The sequence below is a fragment of the Lathyrus oleraceus genome, chromosome 1 (assembly GCF_024323335.1).
Source record: "Lathyrus oleraceus cultivar Zhongwan6 chromosome 1, CAAS_Psat_ZW6_1.0, whole genome shotgun sequence".
Taxonomy (NCBI): domain Eukaryota; kingdom Viridiplantae; phylum Streptophyta; class Magnoliopsida; order Fabales; family Fabaceae; genus Lathyrus; species Lathyrus oleraceus.
Genome location: NC_066579.1, coordinates 365,924,191 through 365,933,361, shown reverse-complemented (window position 1 = coordinate 365,933,361; position 9,171 = coordinate 365,924,191).

Genomic DNA, 9,171 nt, shown 5'->3' with positions numbered 1-9,171 from the left:
ACATGTTTGTGAACATCTTCCATGGGAAAAATCAAATAGATTTTTTTTTGATGTGGAACAAGAAATTAGTGATGTCATGATTAAGTCCGTCATGGAAGGTATTTGGTATGGTGGTGAGATTCTTCGATGAATAGAAATGAAGGATGTACCTACAAGGTTAACACTCCAACACCCACGTCAATAAAATAATAGAGGTGAAATTTGCAACTATTTATAAATCGTACCTTGGTGTGACATAGAGCCACCCTTATTTATAAGTGTCGGTTAGAACCATACTTGGTGAATGAGGCCCTTGATAAGAGGGACCTTTGGATGGACTCTATCGACTAAAGTAAGTGTGTGTTAAGGATTAATTCGGTAACTCTTTAGTGAGGGTAAGACCTAGGGTTGTCCTTATATAATTTATCAAGGTCATCCTCAAGTATATATCGTTCTCGTTATTATGTAGATTTTTTCATGCTCTATGGGTTATGAGGAAGACCGGTGGTGACTTGAGTGAGGGGCAACAAACAAACTCGGCCCGCCGGTCATGCCCATTTTTCTGCACTTTTTTGTGGAACGGTCCAAGATTTTAGATTCGCACCCTCTAATACGTCAGACCCACTTTTTATGGGATTTTTCGGGCGCAGACATTAACATAATGTTTTGTAATTTTTAGAATTTAAAGTTGTAGTTCCCGTTGGCCCACCCTGTACCCCTTCTTTTTTTACAGGGTGGACCAAGGTTTTAGACCCACACCCTACACAATAGTCGTTGCATTGCACCCCGTTTTATATGGAATTTAATGGGGCAGGCCTAAACACGAGGGCATATTCCACCTCAAAGTGAGAGTATATGGTCATACACATATAAATCCATGACACATTACTTAAATGTTTTGATGTGAAATCCCTCCACATGGTCATAGGCCAATCGGATAGGGAGGTGACGCAATTGGGTGCTCAAGTGTTGTTTTGGAACCAAGGTTAGATCTGAACCGTTAATTGTTCTTTCATTATTTCTTTGAAGCTTGATTCTATATTTTAAGGCAACTAGTTTCACACACACACACACACACACACACACACACACATATATATATATATATATATATATATATATATATATATATATATATATATATATATATATATATATATATATATATATATATATATATATATATATATATATATATATATATATATATATATATATATATATATATATATACTCACTAAAAGTACAAACACGTGACAATCCTTAGTGATTAAGGGTGATGTTGTACCTCAAAAAATATGATCCCTCGTAAAACGCATCGCAGGTTTGCGGAAAAATGTGTTCGAACAGAGTCGCCACTGAAATTAATTTATTTCAATGAAGGAATATGGAAATATTAATAAAACCTTTGAAAATAACATGGTCTTCGCAACCATATCTGGGTTCGGGAGTCGATTACGCAAGGGGAAGGTATTAGCACCCCTCACATACATTGTACTCAACGAGAATCTTTTAGTTAGATTTGCGATTGAATGTATATCTTATATTAATTGTGTTCTTAATGTGAACAAATATGTAAACATAAAAGAAAAGGGGTCACAAAAAAGTTTTTATTAGGGTGCTTCACGAGATTGCGGGTCTTGCTCATACGTATACTCTAGTACAATGAGGAACTCAAAGCTTCGTAGTTCAAGGTAGAAAAATGTTTCTTTTGTTGGTCGATTTTAGAAAATTCTATTTTGTCTTAATCGATAGAAGAACATTGCTTGTTATCCAAAACAAGTGGAGAAGGGAATGTTTACATCACGGCAAAATGGATTTACAAATCAGCATTCGCGGGAAACTTTGCTAGCTTACTCACACATTTATGGACAAAACATTACTTTGCATCGTCTGGAGACGAAATATATTTTGATTAAAAAGAGTTTTAAGATCACACGACAGTGAAAATGAGTTTGATTGGTTGAAGGTTTTATAAGTGAGTGACACACGTTTGATGAGAACAAGACATGAGCCTCAGAACCAATCATTCAAGGGTTCCATCAGAATGCTATACTCCAACAGTCCTTTTTTATTCGAAGTATTTAATAAAATGTTTGATGAATAATGAATGCTCAATAAGAACAATACGTAAGCCTTGGAATCGATTTTTCAAGGGTTTCAACAGAATGTTAGACTCCAACGGTCCTTTTTAGTCCAAGTTTATTATGTGTTTTAGGAGTGTAAGGAAGAATGAATGACTAGCCCAAAACGTGTGCCTAAGTACTAATCACTTGAGGGTTCCATCGGAATGCTAGACTCCGATGATCCTCTTCTTTCACAGTTGATAATTTTTTTTTAATATTGCGTTTGATTAAGAAAAGTCACTTGATGTTGATCGAGGTTTGATTTACATAGGTGAGAAAACGCATGGCAAACGGCAAATCAAATATCATAAACAAACAAGAAATTCAGAAACCCCACCCCTTTCAAACCAATACCCCTTTTCACTATTTATTTCTCGATTACATTTATAGAGCAAGATTCGATTGAAAATCAATAACAAAAATGAGTTAACATTGAGGGGAAAAAAGCATTACCCAAAGGAAGAGAAGCTTACGAAGACCCCTTTCAGGTAATGTGTTCCTCTTCTTCTTATGATTCAGTGGTTCTCCTTCCATGTCTTAGTTTATTTCTGCATAATTGTGTATGACTAAAAGAGGCTTAGCTCGTTTACTTTGAGTTTCAAAATCAAGACTCAGTGAACATGATTGAGTAATGATATTTTAGCAGAGCTTCACCATCGCTTTCTTTTCGTCTTTGAGAGTGAGCTCAGATGCTCTACTTATAGGGTGATTAGGCAAATGAAGATGTGTGTGGAATGGCGAGGAAAATTCCTTTTGAGCATGTGAAAAATTGTTAAAGGGATTGAGATAGTTGAGTTGTGAGTGTACGAATATGTTAGGGAGAAATTCTTTCTAGATCTTGCGGTGTCCAAATGGATACAAATAGGGGTAGATTAGGGATCCTGTGAATGATTTTTGTTTGTAGTGAAATTTTTGCAGTAGATTTCTAGAAGCCCTTGGATGGTCCTCTCAAATGTGTGACCTTAACCTGCAAGTTTTTAAATTATTGATGTAAATGAGTTTTTTTTATTTTGCTTCAATTGAACTCGGTAAAAATAGATCTTACTTTTGAATTTCTCTCTTTGGCTCTCTATACACTTAAACAAACTCAAAATAATTGTTATGTTTCTTGCCTTGCATGACCTTTGATGTGAACTTCTACCTTCTCTTAATAACTTCATCCCTTTGTTGTATGTGATTCTTGATGGAGAATACATGTGTATGTTTGGTTAACTGATCATGATGACATGTTGGTCGTGTGCTTTGTTATGTTTGCCTTGGTTGTCCAATTTGAATTAGTTCATTAGGAGGTATGTGGTCTAATGTGTGAGGTTAATGATGAACAAGTGATTGATATGCTTGAAAAACCTCATATTCTACTCAATGATTGTTAACTCTAACTTGTTTGTTTGTTTTTTCATGTGATGAATGTCTATACTTATGTAAGGGCTGCTGTAGTGAAGCCTTATCATGTTACCACTAATGCATTAGTGTGGCTCTGTTTTGTAGGCAGAGGTTAGAAACACAAGGGCTCCATGAAACTAAGCACGTGGAGTGGAGTAAGAAATAGAGTTTGTGAGCATGGAGGCCTAAACTTAGAGGGATCAAAGGTCCTTCATTCAAGGGATGCTACTTTAATTGTCATTGCTGAAACTTAGAACCTTAGTATCTTTATGTAATGCCTTCCCTTTAGGATTTTGCTTTGTATCATATAGTTTGGAAAGCAAACGTAATATTTTTTTTCCTTTTGAAAGTAAATGTAATTTGTTCTTTAAGTAATGAAGAAAAACATTGATTTTTGGTATTTATGCTTGTATCTTTACCTTCTAATCATCTAATGCATCTTATAGCTTAATAATGAATGAATTAAAAATAAGTCTAGAAGGAAACTTAGGACTCTCAATTCAATGGTCTTCAAAGCAACACCTTAAAGTTAAAAGTTCATCACCCAAAAGAAAACATGTAATTGGATTTCAGCCTTCTGACTTAATGATCCTTATTGAACCACCCTTTACAATAAACTTGTTATTTAAGGCCCATTCCTATTTGGATCTTCTTGATTTCAAAGTAGCTTGCATGCAATGTTACCCTAAAATACATGAATGAGATAATGTATGCAAATGCTCATCATATTTGATAGATGGTATGATAATGCGGTATGGCCAACATTTTAGGAGTACAAGGAATCCTTAAATGGGTAGAACATGATTGGAAATGCAAATGCCCTAAGTGGAAATAACATGGTAATTTGAATGAGAACCTTCATTAAGCTCTAAACATGATAAAAAGCTCAAAAATAATGAAATGGAAACCTATTTTACAATGCCAAACACAAGGTCTAGACATGGATGACTATGGACAAATACTTTTTTATCATATGAAAATCAAAGTATTTAAAATAAAATGGTATGAAGAGGAATGAGGGGAAAATTGGGGTATGACAGCCGCCCCTATTTAAATATCTTCTACTAGAGAATATAAAGAATGTAAATCTTCATATGATCACAGCGGGAGATAGTTAAATACTAAAAGACCCGGATTTTGTCTCTGAATGCATATGACATGATATGATATGTTATACATGGAGAAATATTTTTTGTTTTGGCTTGCTAGGGATCTGACGCGATATCAGATAAACCCTAGCAAGATGTTTTCATGATGGACGAAAAAAGTCCGATAGATATGTGGGGAAAGATGTAGATATATGGTGATGATGATCCACGAGAAATGAAATGGAAATGAAGTAGGTGAAGACTCATTGGTGACCATAATCATGATGGAGAATTTCACTTGGGAATATTGAAAGTGAGGGTCATCAACTGACAAGCAGACACTTCAAAGTATATGAGAATTCAGAAGATCTCTGACAAGCAAATCATCCAATCAAATATTTTGGAGGTTCATAATAACGAATTCATTCAACACACGATTCTGGATTTTTATAACAAGCAAATCATTCAATTAAAAAAATAGATATCCCTAACAAGGAATTTAATCAAGACAAACTCGAGAGCTTTCTTATAAGAAAGGCATCCACCCAAAAGAAAACATGGATATTCTTTACAAAGAAATTATCCAAGACAAAACTCGGGAGTTTTCTAACAAGAAAAACATCCACACACAAGGCTTTGAAGATTATTAACAAATAATTGAATCAAGACAAAAACATTGGAGTCTTTAACAAGAAAACATCCAATTTTCTAGTAATTCCTTAAAATGAAGAGTCATACTCTAGGAAACATCAGGACAAACAGGGTAATAAAACCTCTTTGTATGTGCTAACAAAGTTAGAATTTGATCAAAAGCATTTGTAACAACCAAATTCTAGCAGCTTGGTGCCAGTTACAATGGAACTTTAAAAAATGAGGCCAGTGACAACTGGAATATAGGGATGCCAATGACAATTGGAATTTTCAAATGATGCCAGTGGCAATCATAATTTAGGTACCAATTACAATTGGATTTTAAAGAGGAGTGTCAGTTACAACTGGACTTTAGAGACATCAATGACAATTGGAATTTAAACACAATTTGTCAATTACAATTGGACTTTAGAGACAATATCAGTGACAACTAGACTTTGGGTGCCAATGAAAATTGGATTTTAAGGGTGCCAATGAAAATTAGACTTGAAAACGGTGCCAGTAACAACCGTACTTTTAGGTACCAATGACATTTGGATATTAAAAATGAATGCCAATAACAATTGGACTTTGAAAAGGTACCAATGACAGTTGAATTTAAAGACGGTGCCAATAAAAACTGGACTTTGGATGCCAATGACAATTGGACTTTGAAAATGAATGTCGGTAACAACCCGACCTCGAAAAGGGTGCTAGTGACAATTGGACTTTAAAAGATGCATACTAGTAACAACCAGGCTTTCGTTACCACCAACAATTGGAGTTAATAATCGGTGCTAGTGACTACTGGACTCTAAATTATGCCAATAACAACTGGACTTGGGATACCAGTAACATTTGGATATAAAATGAATGCCAATAACAACTGGGCTTTGGAAAGGGTTACCAATGATAACTGGACCTTAAACGATGTCGGTAACAACCGGACTCCGGGTCAAGGGATAAAAATCAACAAAGAGACGTGGCTCAATGAAAATGAACATGAAGTACACTTTGGGCTATTCATGATTTTAATTTCTATGATATATGAATGACGGTGATATGCAAATGCTGACGCTATGCAAACTGAGAGTTTATAGAGGCTGTTTACGGAGGTTCTAATTTATCAACATCGATAACTCAAACAAGAGCTTGTGACATATGTATTCAAAGGAGAATCTATCAAGCTTGACATTTACAACTAGCCAAGGGGATCCTTTTGGAAGATCTATGGATTGTGCTAGCATGATTTCTCAGTACTTGTCTTGAACTTAATAGTTACTAACGTATGGAAAAGTATGCTTGAGCGATTTGAAAACATGGAAAGGATGTTCCCCTCTATGGATTATCTTTCCCAAATCCACTAGATCTTTGAAAAATGCTTACCTTAAAAGGATTTTAGAAACAGCCTGTAATAGTATGACCTTAACATGACTTACCCCAATGTTTTAAAATTTAAAGCGGTATGCCCCTGGCTAACAAAATCTTGGAATGGTAGGCTTCTGGTTGGCCTACCTTTGGAGGGTTGAACTCATTGAGCTCTTTCTAGTAGCTCGCCTTAGTCTGGGTCTTGAAGCAATTTGCTCTTGACCAACTGACTCTTGGGGTGATTAGCTCGGATTGACTGATACTTAAAGTGATTTGCCCCTGAATTGACTTCTTTCACATGAACAAGTTCTTCAACTGAGTGCATTTGTTGGGATTCCTTTGATGCTCAGTGTTGACTTGCAGATAAAAAATTTCATTCAAAAATGGTAATTTTAATGCAAATCTTATGCAAAACTTGAAATCAATCATTATTGAGATGATGATGATATATAGTAAACGAGCCAAGGATCATAACACAATTCTAATCTAGCCATTCATAGTGTGATAGGTGGTGTGATCAACACAATTGATCAGTAAAGATTGTTTGAAGTCAAGTTAACACAATCTTGCTATAGTATGCTTTCAAAATAAACCCTAACTCGATTAGGTTTTTTAATAGTTGTAACAAGGACTGGTTCACAATTTTTAAACAAAAATATATAAGGCTCAAATTTTTATTTTAACCCACCCCTTCTTCTTGATGAACTTCGGTCCTACGTTCATTTAATTCGGCATACCCATTCAAATCTCAAGAGAGTTTAACAGTGTCAAGGTAAAGATGAGGATTCAAGATGAAATTATGTTGAAATGACAGTCACCTTATTTTGTTTCTATTTGTTTTTGTTTAGGAATTGATGAACTTTATTTATTTTTATCCCTTGTTTTGCCTGAACCGCTTCTTTGAAGCTTTCGGTTTGCCGGGATGCCTTGATTTTTGCCTAAGTCGCCTTTTATGGTGTTCGACTAAGTGGGCTCTTTCTTTTTTCTTTTGAACCATTTACAAAGAAATTTATTATTTTTGTGAAAAGGTTATGACTGCCATATTATTGGTCATTGAGAAATAACCATTATAATTTCTCTTGGCTTTTCACGACATCTTCGACACTTTAAGATGTGTGCAAAGTGTGTGTTTGATCCTAAGGTGGGATGTTTTCTCTTGAAATTTAAATGCAAACTCAGATTAACTGAACAAAACTACCATGCCCCTAGTTAATATTAAGGGTTTTAATTCTGAAAGAAACACCGACCTCTAGGTACAAAGTGGTTGACTAGGGAATGTGATAAACTCTTTATCTCTCTAGTGTTTTGGAATTTGAAACAATTCCGTACGTCATCAGTAAGGTTTTAATTGAAAGCATACAATCTACAATTTTGGGTATTTCAATTTCATCATTATGCGCTTGTTGGCGTGGATGTGCTACTTGATTTGGCCGATACCCTGGTGCAAAAGCTTGCGGATAGACTGGGTGAGAAGGTTGTTGGTAAGTAGGGGGAGTCACTTCCTGGTAGGCATGCATAACAACAACGACACATGGTGGTAGATAGCATGTCATAGGTGTAGATGGTTGTTGATATGATAAAGGTTGTTGTGGTCTTATTTGGAGATTCCTCCCCTAGTTAGCATAGATGGCACTAATCTCTTCCTCCTTCTTCTTTTGGAATCCTACGGAGGACTTCTTTGTAGTACTGGAGGTTTTAGAAGCATTTACAATCTTTCCATTCTTCAAGCCATGTTCAATTCTCATGCCAACTGCGATCAGGTTAAAGAAACCCGACTATACATTTCCCACCATCTTCTCATAAAAGGCAGGCTGGACCGTATCCATGAAAAGGTCAACTAGCTCCACTTTTACCAGAGGTGGCTCTACTTGAGACACTACTTCCCTCCACCATTGAGTGTATTCCTTAAAAGATTCGATGTCTTTTTGAAACATAATCTGCAATTGTCTTTTATTTGTTGATATATCCATATTATATTTATAAGTCTTGATGAAGGCATTCGACAGGACTTGGAAACATTGAATGTGGCTCTGATCCAAACTCAAGTACCACTTTGAGGAAGCGCCACTCGGGTTATCTTGAAATCAGTGTATCATTAATTTATCATTCTCCACATCCGCATCCATCTTGCAGTAATACATTATCAGATGGCTCTTGGGGCAAGAGTGTCCCTTGTACTTGTCAAAGTCCAAGATTTTGAACTTAGCAAGGATTGACAGTCCAAACACCAGGCACGTTTATTTGGTAGCAGCTCCTTAGACCTTTTCTTCTTCCATAGCTCACACTCTCTTCTCAAGGATTTGACGAATCTCTTTCACACCCCTAATCTCTTCATTTCTCACATCATCATTCCAAATGACGGTCCAACAATATGGTAAATTTGAGATGGTCCTCGAAGTGTGGTAGAACCCTTGCATCGACAGTCGGGGGAGTAATCATGTGGATAACCGGGCATGTTTCGATGAGTTATGGTAAAGGTACCACATTCTGAGTTGATTGCACAACATATGGAGCTGCCTCTACTTACATAGTTGTAAGGTAGCCCTTAAGGTGGCCATGTATAAGGCACAATCTTTGCAGGTTGAGATTTGAAGGAA